Raw genomic sequence first — 16,184 nt, 5'->3', positions numbered from 1 at the left:
AATTTCATAATTTATAGCTCAGTGAACTTCAACACTTGAACACGTCACATGAGAGGTAACTTATATTGGCCGGCATTCCAATGGGGACTATGTGTGCATCTCTTATTACAAACAGTGGTATATAGGCCAGAACTGTGCTGAAAAGTAGGGAGGGTGTCACTTCTGAAAATGAAAAGCCAATAAATTTCTTATAATAGTTCAATTTAATACAAATACAAATACAAAATACAAATATTTTATTGGCACAAACACAATTACAATAATTGGCAATGGCCCATACAACTGGTATACAAATAGTAATAATGCATAGAATATCAATAGGCATATTTAGAACAATATCATCGAACGATATCAATATCATCAACAGTAAATGATTTAAAAAAATATATCAATTACATAGTTGGTCAAACATATTAAGTATTGAAAATAATGACAATATTAATATGTAATATTATGAACAATGATTATTAGCAATTTTATAGAGTTTGTTCTGCTTTACGCAGGTTCAAACTGTCTGAGATGAAAGAGGAAGTTAATTTTAGGATTGTGTATGAATTATTATTTAATAAAAAGATTATATTATTTTCATGTTTTTGAAATTTTGTAGGATCAACGATTATATTTGAAACTTTATGGTAAAATATGTCCCTCTTAGTTGAGTATTTTTCACAATGTAAAAGAAAATGTTTTTCATTTTCAATTTGACCAGAATTACATACAGAGCAGTATCTCTCATTTCTGGGAATATTTAGATGTCTCCCTCTTTCAATCATCAGTGTATGAGCGCTTATACGGATCTTACATATTGCAGCTCTGTCACTTCTGTTTTTTAATATATCAACATAGGGTGGTCTTCTGCCCATTATGTAGACACTTTTGAAAAAGTCTAACTTTTTGGATTCAAATATATTTGCATTTTGAACTTGCAAACATTGGTCATTAATTCTTTGTTTAATAGAATTTAAATTACCTTTAACATAATTAAAGTTATTGATGATATAAGACATTCCAAGTTCATTCAAAAGACTCTTGACCTTTATGACCCAAGGGTTTGAATCTACAGATTTAGTGAATATATCATATGCCAAAGAATTTTCCGAAGAAACTATATGGTTCAGGTAGTTGAATATTGAATATAATATTTTATTTTTCAAGGGAATTCTATTAAGTTCAGCTCGACATCCATCATTAGATGCCTTACAGTGAACCCCTAATATGTCTTAAATTTAATTCCATCAGTTCGTATTCTATGTACCAGTTACTGTCACGATTACTAGGCTTACTAATCTTATATGTACCAGTTACTGTCACGATTACTAGGCTTACTAATCTTATATGTACCAGTTACTGTCACGATTACTAGGCTTACTAATCAGTTCATGATGATGCTCTGTCTATATATTCTGGAAAAAAAAACCCAGAATACGTGCAATTTTAAAGTTGAACTATTGAAGAAAATTAATTTTAAAATATTTAACTCACCAAGAAAGAGGAGGTTCATGCCTCAATTTCTTGTAATTTTGACGATAAAATATACCGTTGGCTCCTTTTGTGTGGTGAGTATAACAGAAATTTAATTTAAAAATATTCAACTCCCAACAAAAGAGGCCGGAGGCTCATGCCCAATTTCATTTTGCATGTAATTTTTAATATAAAACATACAGTTGTGTCTTTTTGGATTGTGAGTATAGATTCATAAGCTCACTTTAATTTCCATACACACAAATATATGGCAAGCAGAAACTCCGGAACGGTAAAGACTAAAAGTTCCTGCATCACTAGTGGAACTTGTTGTGTTGGTCGTGTTGTGTTAAAGGGCGAAAAACACTTCTTTCTCAAATGCCCTAAATATAACTTTCATAGAAAAAAAATATTTTGACTCCATGAAAATCAATTCTGAGTGGAAAGATACTGCTAAAGATGACATGCTTAAACTTAAAATATTACTAAACCCCACATCTCACAGTCAAATTAAAAATACAGTTTCCTTTATAAGACAGTCATTAGAACTGAGGACGGGAGACCCAAAACAATAATTTGAACTGCTATTTTTATATTGTATTGTTGTTTTTTGTACATATGTTATATTTTTCACAGATCATGTTTTTGATTTATATGGCAATACAATTATTTGATTTGATTTGTTAAAAATTGCTAAAAGTCACATCCTGTGATGCCACAATCGAGGAAACGAAGGCGGAATTTTGGCTTCGACAAGAAGGACATTCTTTAATGGCCAACTAGATCTTGATGGATCACAGGGGCGGATGCAGGAATTTTCGAAAGGGGGGGTGCTAACCCAGGGCACCCAGGGCAAAGGGGGGTGCAAAACATATGTCCCGATACAAATGCATTGATCGGCAAAAATAAAGGGGGGGGTGCGCACCCCCGGAACCCCCCCCCCCCCTGGATCCGCCACTGAATCAAAGATTGGTTTTTGACTGTACCAATTGTAGAGTTTCAAAATTAGATTCATTGCTAGCTATGTCGGGGTATAATCATGGGTAAACGGACAGAAAGTCACAGGACATAAAGTCACAAAAGTGGTAGGACAAAAAGTTATGTTGACAATTAATTGAATATGTAAAAGAAATATCTTGAAATATTTACTTTTTAATACATATATTCATATTAAAGTTTAGGAAATGTGTCATTATACTTGAAAAATAAAGATTTATTTAGTTTTAATCGTGCAAAAGAAAGATTTCTTGGCACCATGAAGCCATTTAAGTGCCAAGCCACTTTGAATTTTTTTTTTTTTTTTAACAATTATTTCATCATCTTTGATATTTTTTTTGATAAATGTTATTAACAAAGTTGGTTTATATACAATAATTCAAGAAAAATACAAAAATATTTTTGTAGAAATAAGCGTTTTTTATTCAAAGAAAATAATCAGAAAAAAATGAATTGTGACTTTTTGGTCCTGTGACTTTCTGTCCTACATTCTATTTCTAATCATGATATGTGTGTTATAAACCATACTCATGCCGGCTGCTGGAATATGGGCACACATAAATGGGAAGTTGACAAATTGACAACGGGAATTCAAAATGTAAACAATCTCTTTTATAAAGCTTAAAACTCGGACGACCCCAATTTCTAGATGAAAATCAAGATATGAAACTGTCTTAACATTGATATATGAAATATTTATGTTGAAAATATTCATCCTCTTCATCAATCTGCAGAAGGAACTATTCATATTACCATAACCATGTCATCAATTTTGCCAATTTGCACCGTATTAGTCCCCAGTAATCCCGAATCGATATATACGGAGAATTGTGACATGGAAAGGGGTGTAAGTCTTGTGGTATTATATTTGGTAAAAAATGCGAACTCCAATAGAATTCAAATGTATACTGTGGTAAAATATCAAATTACTTGTTTGGGTGCATTAAGCTGTGAATTGAGGTTGTTCGTGTAAATGTAAACCAACACTAGCAATACCCAAAATCATAGTAAATCACATCACAGAAAGGGAAGAAAAGAAATGTTACCTTGCATTTGACAGTTTTGGGAGATAAATTTGGATATTCCACCTGTATCAACTGAAACTTATAGCTTCGTAACGTGATGTTAGAGACAAAATGTCTTTGGTGATGCAATGCCAGGGTCGTAACTACCTATGAGGCAGGGGAGGCCCCTAAATTTTCTACACCAAAATTTGAAGTAATAAAATGAAATATTGACAATATGTACACGAAGAATTTGAATTTATAGTATAAACAACACAAGTTTACAGTTTTAACAATGTTATCATGATACGTGATATATGTCATTTTCCGGCAGATTTTTGATCGATAGTGAAACGTTTCAGTATTTGTTTGTTTTTGTTTTTTTCGTGTGGCCGTCTGTCTGTTATTCAGTATTCGTACGAGAACACATATGAAACTTTGCTTTTCGATAATTTTAAATAAAACTTAACTGTTCACATTTATTTAGGGACTCAATTAAGCATAGGAAGTTCCCTTTGTATTGTGAATCAATTATCTTTAATAATATTGGAAATTCGTTACCAGCTGAATCAGCAGTTAGATCATTTTTTTTAACGTTTCCCGATCGTACGAGAACATTATGGTCAATACCTTAATAGTTAAACACTCCCATTCGTTGTAGCAGGGACTTTCTATACTAAGTATATACTAGTATAGAAAGTCCTTGGTTGTAGTTATATACATGTCGGTTCAGCTTTCAACAATATTGAAATTCAAGGTCCTCGATAAAAAAAAATATATCTTGCGTTCTATGATCTTGCTTTATATGTTTTTTTTTAACTTACCAGTTTGATTTTTTAAGAATTTTAAATACAGATAATAATTGTTTGCATAAAAATTGCTTCCAAGATCCAGAAATACTGATGTTTCTTAAAGAAAGGAAATCGAAGGAAAACGGGCCATTTTAGCCATTTTAAATTTGCGAAAAATATCTGCGGTCACAATGTATTTAATGTTGATAATTATAGGTCGTTGGCTCACCCCGAACAGCAGATCTCAGCTTGTTTTTCCATAAAAATTGTTTCCAGGTCAAGCAATACTGATGTTTCTTAAAGTAAGGAAATCAAAGGAAAAAGGGTCATATTTAGCCAGCTTAATGAGATAAAAAAAAATCGGCGAAGGGCTGCGCCCCAACCCCTCTCTCTTGGGGGCCTCATTTGGTGGCCCCCAACCACTAATTCTATTCTGTTGCAAATTTTTAAAAACAAAGTTAACACTTCAAGCAAAAAAACACAATATGGCGTAAATTTCAAAGATGAGTCCTCGTATCTTCGATGTAGAGTTTTGGATAGATTGATTAAAACAAAATAAAATCACTAAAGTACTAAAACCTTTTTAAAATTACTACAATTTTCGGCCAAAAATAACGGTCACCACCACATGCACACATCGCAGTGCACGGGAGACACTATTTTCCATATAAACAACGACCGCGTCATCCTTTCTTGACGTTACGCGCGATGTTCGTGCTTATAAGCGTAACAGACGTTATCGCTAAAACAGGACGTTTTTCATGGTTTAGCCGCAACAAAAATACTTCTAGAACAAATAAAGTTAATGTACCTGTCTGGTTAGGGGATGGTTGGGATTCCGTTATCATGTTTAACCCCGCCACATTATATATATGTATGTGCCTGTCCCAAGTTAGGAGCCCGTAATTCAGTGGTTGTCGTTTGTTTATGTGTTACATTTTTGTTTTTCGTTCATTTTAAAATAAATACGGCTCTTAGTTTTCCCGTTTGAATTATTCTACATTGTCATTGCGGGGCCTTTTTTAGCTGAGGCTATGTGGTATAGGGTTTACTCATTGTTGAAGGCCGTGCGGTGACTATAGTTGTTAATTTCTGTGTTATTTTGGTCTCTTGTGGAGAGTTAGTTGTCTCATTAGCAATCATACAACATCTTCTGCGGCACCCCAATTGCGGCTTCAGTTGTTCTCGACAAATGTCGGTATGGTCGCCTTATACTTCAAATGGAATTATTTATGAAGTCTTTGTAAGTATCAACCTAATAGTTTTCACAAGAATATTAACATGACAGATACCTTACTAAGCATCGTCCAAAAAAAACAAACTTGATAGAGACTTTTATTATTAGGAACGATTTAAAAGATATTGTGTAACGATCTATATACTCTCGACATATATAAATATTCAGCGCTTACATTACAGAAACTAAGTGTCGTTAAAATGTTTCCCGCAATATTTAAAAAAAAACCTGCCACAGATTGTATTATTTCGTTCCCGCGAAAAAAATCCATGTCTACTTGATTCTTTCAAAAGCCCCCGGCTGCGTCCTAAGGTTCCTTTCACGAAGTTTCGAAATAATTTCGAATGAAAATTTCATATCCGTGTTTGAAACAAATGTCGGTTTAGTAACATTCAAAAACAATTTCGTGACTTGTACTGAACCGATAATATAAAGTGATAAATTAATACATGAAATGTCCGGCAAACTTTCTACTCCGTCTACCACTATGTCGATAAATAACGGACACATAGATAAATACCTCGTTGTGCTGAAAATAAGTTTGTTGAAGTTAAAGCTTTTCTTTGCAACCGTACTTTTCGGAATAGTCACGAACTTAGATTAATAAGTTTTCTTTCAAGCAGTTAAGTTGTGCATTTTGCCACTATGCACGGAACTGATGTCCAGCGAGTTGTCTAAAAGTTCTCTAAAGCAATTAAACATATTATCCGGTCTAGTGCATTTTCTGACAAGTGTAAGATCTTTCTTAGTTTTCACAGTAATATATTCGTATCGTTCCAAAGATACATTGGGAGCATCATCCGAAACATATTTTGTCCGCAAATTTTAAAGAAGCCTCTTTAGTGCTATAAAATAGAAACGCAAAAGAAATGCTTGTTCAATTACGCATCCAAGTTTTACTAGTTTTAAGAACTTTGCAAGTTCTGTACTTAATTTAAAATTTGCGAGTAAAAATAAAACATGCTATCTGTTCCGGCTTGAGGGCAATCACGGAATAAAAAAAAAGAATCCGAAAAATCAGTTACATATAGATAAATCAATTCGTAGTTTAAAAAGTTTCTCTCTATATATGTAGTTGAACAATACATGCACCGACAATCGACTAAGTTGTGCGCTTGTTCTGTAAGTTTTTATGGCACTGTTGTTTTGGCTATTCGAATCGACGTCAGGTTGCCGTCGTAAGAAATTTAATGCGTGCGACATCTTTTTCACCAATTTTCAAACATTTTTTTCTCGAAAAGTACGAATGCTATAGAGATCAATATAGATATTTTGAAAAGACTAGGAAAATAACATGTCTATATAAAAATTTCATTGTCGACAATCAAGTGTAAAGGGAAACATGGTTTACTTTAACTACGACTGTACGCAACGTTTTTGCAAAAAATGAACGTGTGACATTTTATTCACCAAATTAAAAAATTTAGGATCTTTTTTGTTTATGTGTTTGACCGTTTTTGCGTTTGAAATGAATTAATTACAGAAAAACAACATTATACTAGCTGTATCATTTTCTCACCTGATGACATCATTTATCCGTATTTTTAACTGTTTTCGTTAAAGTAGTTTCGAAAATGGAGATGGGACACCATGAAACTTTACAGTTTTGCCTGGCGTAACAGAATAAGACGCCATTAGCCGCCAAACAAATATATCATAATGGGTTGTCATTTCATGGCAATTCGCGGCAAAAAAGAAAAAATAATGAAAATCGGCAAAAAGAAAGTCGAAAAGAAGGCTTATACTTCAGTTTTCGTCGTCAAATGTTACCTGGGACAGCCCATAATTTTTCCAAAATCCATAATCAAATGCAGAACAACTCGAGCAAATGCGTTATATAATGTTTTAATGGAGATAATTGAACAAGGACATTTATATCAAGCACAATGCCATCTTTGTTTCAATTGAAATACTTTTTTTTCTGCACCTGCAGCGCAATTTTACCCATAAAAAATACAAAAAACGTAAACGGTACGAACATCGCGCGTAACGTCCTTACATCTTACAATGTACTAAGTAGCTTCTGACAAAATTATGAGGCCTCAAAAAGAGTTTTTTAAAAGTTATCATCTTTGTCCCCGCCTGGATTGGTTAGCATAAGAGCCAATCCCAAGCTCGTCTCCCTAAACACCTACCTAAGTATATTGCATGTTTTACATGCTGGAAAAGACTAGACCAAGTTGAGGGAATAGCCTAAAAAGCCTTCCCTTTTGCGCAAATTACGGTTATTTTCTTGCTTTGTTAACCATGTTATACCCATCTGTTAAGTTTGTGCGATCTTTCAGTAAAACCCTGGTGATTTAGGCTGATCAATCATCATTCTTTGTGTTAAAGTCACATCTTCAAATGCCATCAATGTCTCCCAAGCAGTCTTTTTTTTTTCTTTTCAAGCAAAGAGAGAACCATATCACAACCGGCAAAGGCATGGATAACAATAAGTGTGTGTGATCACTTATTGCCTAGTGCATTTGAAAGGCCATTGATAGATATTAATCAAAAGTCTTTTGCCCTCACAAAACACAATCCATAGTTCGTCTACCCCTATGTAACGGAATAGCGAAACAGTAATGACAGCATCATCATTTCGAATCATGACTCGTTTAAGTTCGTGTTGCACTGCATCAGACACATGCACCTTGATTCTAGTGTCTGCCTCTAAATGTGAACTTGGTGTTAAACTACATCACGTGGTGGATAAGATAGAATATCCTGAGCATTTAATGCTATAACTACCATACGCATCCAAGACTTCATTCACTCGTATTCAACAGGTTCAAGGTATTTTATTAAGGTAAGGACATAATACCCAATCAGCATACTCGATAGGCAGCAATTCACTATCGGAGAGCTGATTTTCCACATTTACAAAGACTGTGGTATTGTTTCTCACATCCATAATGTACAAGCTCCTGATAAGGTGAAGAGGCCTCACAAAGAGTTGTCCAAAAGGGTTCCTATGGATCATATTTGTTCCTTCGTCATTTATACGCGTCTGGACTAGCTAGCATAGGAACCAATTGCAAGCTTGTTACTCATTCACACCCGCCATGGTATATTGCACGCTTTACATGCTGAAAAAGACTAGACCGAGTCGTTGGAATAGCTTCAATAAGTCTTTCCTCTACCAAAAACACATGTTTTCTTGCTTTGTTAACCCCATCTGATATTTTTTTTCATCTTAGAACAAACCACATATCGTTTTCAATGCCATTAAATTTATCAAATCCATATCTGGTGATGTTGGCTGATCGCGATCAATCATCATTCTAAATGCTAAAGTCACATCATCAAACTTTCTACTGGAGTTTGCAACAATAACTACTCATTTAAATACATCATAAAATATTAAAATGTAAAATAAAGTGCTTGTTATCACTGAATGGTAAAGATTGTTTTAATTTATCAGTTGGTAGTAAAAGTGAATATGCATTGTATATTGTATAAAACAATGATTTAAGTTGATTCAACTACTATTCTGGACAAAGAAAGATAACTCCAATTGAAAATTTCTTGCTATTGCACAGTATTGTGCAATTAGATATTTCTTGCTATTGCACAATACTGTGCAATTGAAAATATTTGCTATTGCACAATACTGTGCAATTGAAGATTTCTTGCTATTGCGCAATACTGTGCAATTGAAAGTTTCTTGCTATTGCACAATACTGTGCAATTGAAGATTTCTTGCTATTGCCGAATATTGTGCAATTGAAAATTTCTTGCTATTGCACAATACTTAATATAATAATTTTGGATCCTGATTTAAACCAACTTGAAAACTGGGCCCATAATAAAAAATCTAAGTACATGTTTAGATTCAGCATATCAAAAAAGCCCAAGAATTCAATTTTTGTTAAAATCAAACTTAGTTTAATTTTGGACCCTTTGGACTTTAATGTAGACCAATTTGAAAACGGGACCAAAAATTAAGAATCTACATACACAGTTAGATTTGGCATATCAAAGAACCCCAATTATTCAATTTTTGATGAAATCAAACAAAGTTTTAATTTTGGACCCCGATTTGGACCAACTTGAAAACTGGGCCAATAATCAAAAATCTAAGTACATTTTTAGATTCAGAATATTAAAGAACCCCAAGGGTTCAATTTTTGTTAAAATCAAACTAAGTTTAATTTTGGACCCTTTGGACCTTAATGTAGATCAATTTGAAAACGGGACCAAAGATTAAGAATCTACTATACGCAGTTAAACGCCATTAATGTCACCAAAGCAGTTTCTTTTCCAGCAAACGTGTTATCTTTTAATGCCAAGTACATTTGAAAGGTCATGGATAGATATATATCTAACGCCTTTTCCACTGCCAAATGCAAACTTTGGTTTGTCTGCCACTATGTCACGGAATAGCGAAACAGCAATGACAGCAGTATCGACTGTTCGAGTCATGACTCAGTTAAATCTGTGTTTCACTTCATCAGACACATCGATCTTGATTCTAGTGTCAGTCTCTTCGTGTAAACATCATGCTAAACTTGAAACATCATCAAGTGGTGGATAACACTGAACATCCTGAGCATTTGTTGCTACAACTACCTTTTCCTCAAAATTGTATTGAGCAAGCTTCTGTGAATGAAAACTTAAAAGTTCTTTCTTATTGTCGCCATCTCTCAGAAAACTTTGCCAATTTTGAGAATTTTTTTTTACCATGGATTCGTCTGTGTATTCCCTTTCCCCTAAATGCAGCTCTTGCTTCTTGTAGCAACTTTCAAACTACCAGTATTGTCTATGTTCGCATCCGAGACTACGTCCACTGTTTCAAGGTGTTTCTCAACGAGTATGATGATAGGGTATTATGTCCTTACCTTAATAAAATACATTGAAACTGTAACAAGAGTGGATGAAGTATTTGATGAGTATGGTAGTTGTAGCAACAGATGCTCAGGATTTTCTATCTTATCCACCACGTGATGTATTTCACGTGTAGCACCATGTTCACATTAAGAGACAGGCACTAAAATCATGGTGCATGTGTCTGATGCAGTGAAACACGAACTTAAACGAGTCATGATTAACAGTCGTTACTGATGATGCTGTCAATACCATTTCGATATTCCGTGACATAGGGGCAGACGAACTATGGATTGTGTTTGGGGAGGCAAAAATCTTTAGATTAATATTTATCAATGGCCTTTCAAACTAGGCAATAAGTGATCGCACATATTTATTGTGACCCGTACTTTACCTGTTGTGATACAGACACTAATGGATGGCAAAGGTACAAAGAGGATCCCTTTTCAAAAAAATCTTTCTGAGGTCTCATTATTTTGTCAGAAGCTTGTACATTGTGGATGAAAGAAAGGATGCCGCGGTCATTGTTAATGTGGAAAATCGGGTCTCCCGTGCACTGCCTTGTGTGCATGTGGTGGGGACTGTGAATAAATATGTAGTCTTGGCCAAATAGTAGTAATTTTAAAAATATTTTAGTACTATAGTGATTTTATTTTGTTTTAATCAATCTATCCAAAACTCTACATCGAAAATCTGGATTGAGAACTCATCTTTGAAATTTACTTCATATTTTTACCGGAAGTGTCAACTTTATATTTAAACATTTACAACATGAAAGAATTAGCGGTTTGGGGGATAACTTAAAGCCGGCAAAGGTTTAATGATTAGCACAAAAACAAATCATTTTCTTTACATTTTAAAAAAGGTTGAATATTTGAATGATAAATTGATATTTCTATGTCCGCCATTTTGGATATTACCGGAAGTAAGGGTTTGTAAGACAGATATGTCTTGTATTCATCAGAAGCAACAAAGAAAGGTTCGAGCACAATGTAATGATAGTAGCAATACGTTAAAACATATTAAAATTACCCTCCCTTAAAAATAAGCGTATTGAAGTACAATGTCCGCCATGTTGGATTTTAACCGGAAGTAGGGTTTTGAAGACATCTAATCCTTTTAATATATCCAAAAGTAGTATATAACAAAGGCTGATTCAAGTATGATGTCCGCCATTTTGGATTTTACCGAAAGTGAGACATTTTTTTTTCAAATGCCTCCCTATCTGAAATAAAAGAGTAATAGTTGAGGAAGGTCTATTCCAAATTTCATGCTTGTAGCAGGATGTGCACAATTCGTATGAAATATGCTTGTAGCCGCCGGACTATTGTAACCTTCAAAGAAAATCTATTATTTTTTTAAACAAAATTAATTGTTATGTTCTCGTTGCGTGGTAGCTATGTTTACTACCTTTTCATAACAAAATTGTATTTGGATAAGACCATCACTCTGTTTTATACAAATGTCACGAAAACGCTTTAAAAACATTTATCATTAATGTTATCTTGATGTTTATTTGCCTATTTTACTTTTATGTCCTTGGCAAATATTCTCAGAATATAATATTAATGTTTTTGAATATACATGTATAAGGTAATAAACATGTCATTATAATCTAGGAATACCTTGTAAAACTTAAGTTAAACTATTTTTATATCATATTTTTTAAGTTTGAAAATATTCAGGAAACAGTTCATGCAAGTTGATGAAGATATAATAAAATTAACGGTACCAATTTTCTTGCACCAGATTCGCATTTCGACAATACGGATGAGAAATGTGTTCTATTGTCTGAAAGAGGACATTAAACTCACCATAAAATCTAAAGAAATAGTTAATTTAAACCAGTCATCAAGACTCACAGTTATTGTTTGCTGAAATCAGAACACAAACATTGAAAAGACTTTCACGTGTGCACTAAAGAAAAATCTATATAATACTAAAATAACGAGATCCAATTCGTCAGTCGACATGCGGTAACCAGATGCTCCACAGGGCGCAGCTTTATACGACCGTAGAGGTTGAACCCTGAACGGTTGGGGCAAGTATGGACACAACATTCAAGCTGGATTCAGCTCTAAATTTGGATTGTGATTAAAAAGTTGACACAGCATAGGTTTCTGACACAGAATGAATGTGGTCTAATGAACTTAAAATATTTTTTTTGCATTTGAGCAATTCACTATGCTGTTGAATATTAATCCTCTCAAAAAAATGTTTGAAGAAATTTTCTTTTTATTTATGAAATCTGAAATGAGAAAAATTAACCCCCCCTTTTTTTCACATCCCCCTTTCCCTTTTTCCAAAACTGATCTCAATTCAAATTTCTAATGGAGTTTGCAACAATAACTACTCATTTAAATACATCATAAAATATTAAAATGTAAAATAAAGTGCTTGTTATCACTGAATGGTAAAGATTGTTTTAATTTATCAGTTGGTAGTAAAAGTGAATATGCATTTTATATTGTATAAAACAATGAGTTAAGTTGATTCAACTACTATTCTGGACAAAGAAAGATAACTCCAATTGAAAATTTCTTGCTATTGCACAATATTGTGCAATTAGATATTTCTTGCTATTGCACAATACTGTGCAATTGAAAATATTTGCTATTGCACAATACTGTGCAATTGAAGATTTCTTGCTATTGCGCAATACTGTGCGATTGAAAGTTTCTTGCTATTGCACAATACTGTGTAATTGAAGATTTCTTGCTATTGCTGAGTACTCTGCAATTGAAAATTTCTTGCTATTGCACAATACTCAATATAATAATTTTGGATCCTGATTTAAACCAACTTGAAAACTGGGCCCATAATCAAAAATCCAAGTACATGTTTAGATTCAGCATATCAAAAAAGCCCAAGAGTTCAATTTTTGTTAAAATCAAACTTAGTTTAATTTTGGACCCTTTGGACTTTAATGTAGACCAATTTGAAAACGGGATCAAAAATTAAGAATCTACATACACAGTTAGATTTGGCATATCAAAGAACACCAATTATTCAATTTTTGATGAAATCAAACAAAGTTTAATTTTGGACCCCGATTTGGACCAACTTGAAAACTGGGCCAATAATCAAAAATCTAAGTACATTTTTAGATTCAGCATATCAAAGAACCCCAAGGATTCAATTTTTGTTAAAATCAAACTAAGTTTAATTTTGGACCCTTTGGACCCTAATGTAGACCAATTTGAAAACGGGACCAAAGATTAAGAATCTACATACACAGTTAGATTCGGCATATCAAAGAACCCCAATTATTCAATTTTTGATGAAATCAAACAAAGTTCAATTTTGGACCCTTTGGGCCCCTTATTCCTAAACTGTTGGGACCACAACTCCTAAAATCAAACCCAACCTTCCTTTTATGGTCATAAACCTTGTGTTTAAATTTCACAGGTTTCTATTTACTTATACTAAAGTTATGGTGCGAAAACCAAGAATAATGCTTATTTGGGCCCCTTTTTGGCCCCTAATTCCTAAACTGTTGGGACCTCAACTCCCAAAATCAATCCCAACCTTCCTTTTGTGGTCATAAACCTTGTGTCAAAATTTCATAGATTTCTATTTACTTAAACTAAAGTTATAGTGCGAAAACCAAGAAAATGCTTATTTGGGCCCTTTTTGGCCCCTAATTCCTAAACTGTTGGGTGCGAAACTCCTAAAATCAATCCCAACCTTCCTTTTGTGGTCATAAACCTTGTGTTAAAATTTCATAGATTTCTATTCACTTTTACTAAAGTTAGAGTGCGAAAACTAAAAGTATTCGGACGACGACGACGCCGCCGCCGACCACGACGACGCCAACGGGATACCAATATACGACCAAAAAATTTTCAATTTTTGCGGTCGTATAAAAACGACAAATCAATGAATTCAACTTTATATATAGCTAATATAGGACAATGGTGTTGATTTAAAATTACACCACAGTGCACTCCAGACCCTTTTGTTTTCCCCATAATTAATATTGCCAATAATTAACAAGTTCCGCGTCGAATCCGATACCGATATCAATAGTATATTAACATGTTACCTATGTACCTTATCTGTAAGTTCCGCATCTGACAGGCGCACCACCAAACGGTGTATTTAGGATTTGCTATATACACGGGTCATAATCAAAGCGGATGACATTACTAAATTCTATTATTGTCACATTGTTTCCTATTGTAGTATTTTAATCAGTATGACTTTAAAAGATGACAATACGAATACTAAAAACCTAGACTTAAAATAAGGCGTATAGGTACAGTTTTCAATTTGTTAGCCAGCATGACGCAAAACAGAGAAACAAAGAATTCAACTTTATTTATAACTAATATTGGGCAATGCTGTTGATAAAAAAAATCTCCATTCCAGACCCTATTGTTCTTCAAATAATTAATATTACCAATAATGGATAAGTTCCAGGTCGACAGTTTAATACTTTAATTCAGTCACGGACCAGCGATTTCACGGGTGTGTTTTAGTTGTATATATAAACTGTTCATAGACTTCCTCTGGAACTTAAAGTCATAAGAACTTGTGACCTCAAATAAAAAAAATAATGCATATGTTTTTTTATAACTCAAGGGATAGTTTTCATTATAAAACTTATGTACATACCGGTATACTTTTTTCTGAAGAAAATTCTTTAATTTATTCATATTTAGAAGAAGTTTACTTTATTTTAATTGCTTGCTTCCAGGAAGCAATTCCCCCGACATATTTTCCGTATGCAAAGTGACCTCAGTGTGACCCATCTCGTAAAAATACGGTGATCACAATACGCATGGATGTCCTTAAAATAAACTATTATCTGAATTTACATGTTGAGCACGTGCTCAATTTTCGTGCTTTTTTGTTGATTTTTTGTCGATTGTTGACAAACAGGTGACAATCGTTAAACTTCGGCTTCAAATTGGAAGAACATTATTTTTCACCAGTGACTCGTTTCTTATGACTTTAATATTAAATTTCAATCTATATTGTCTCTTATTAGATTATATTCTGATGAAAGTAATCCTCTTTTAAAAGAATCCTTTATTTTGTCTCAAAACTTAGACTCGGCAGGAATTTATTCTTGGTTCTCATATGTAAAACATATAGTAGAAGAAACTGGTATGGATTTGGACACTTTGAAAACATATTCCTAACAAAAGATAACTAAAAATATAAGAGAACAAATAAAATAAAAATTCAAGCATTTTTATGATAAACTATCAGATATAAATGATAACAGCAAACTCACTATTTATAAACATGTATTGAAGGCCGTACTGTTGCCTCTATGCTCCTCATTTGAACTTGGGTGGATACAGTTGTCTTGGCAATCACATCACATCTCTTTATTTTTATCTTAAATAGCAGAATTGTGAATTATCAATGTCGGAATATCATAAGAAAAGAAAGTTATATATATATACGTGTTTTCGTGCTATATATAGTATCTTATAGAAATTATACTATTTCAGATCTTTATTCCTCTCACTACTATAATTTAAAAAAGGAAATCAAGTAAATTTTATCGTTGTTTTATTATTAACAGTTTTTATAAGTTAAAATTTTATAAATAAGAACGATGAAATAAAATTTAGCTGACTTAATTAAAAATCTGAACCTTTTGTGTTCTACTATTTTACAATCGTAGATGTCGAAAGACACCCGTACGTTTTTGTCTCATAATTTAAAGATTTATAAATATAATTTTGTATTAAATAATGATGCCAATTGTAGATAAAAATAAAAGATTCAATACACGGCTTAAAATCAAGGATTTGTGTAATAAGACTATACAAATTCTTGCATAAATCAAAAAGTGTTTATAAATTGATGATGTCGTTAGTTTTTAATCACTAGCATTTCAATCTTGCTGAACACAATACTTTTTATTGT

Source organism: Mytilus galloprovincialis, chromosome 8, assembly GCF_965363235.1.
Source record: "Mytilus galloprovincialis chromosome 8, xbMytGall1.hap1.1, whole genome shotgun sequence".
Classification (NCBI taxonomy): domain Eukaryota; kingdom Metazoa; phylum Mollusca; class Bivalvia; order Mytilida; family Mytilidae; genus Mytilus; species Mytilus galloprovincialis.
The sequence above is the reverse complement of the archived record's forward strand: the minus strand, read 5'-3'. Positions refer to the sequence as shown.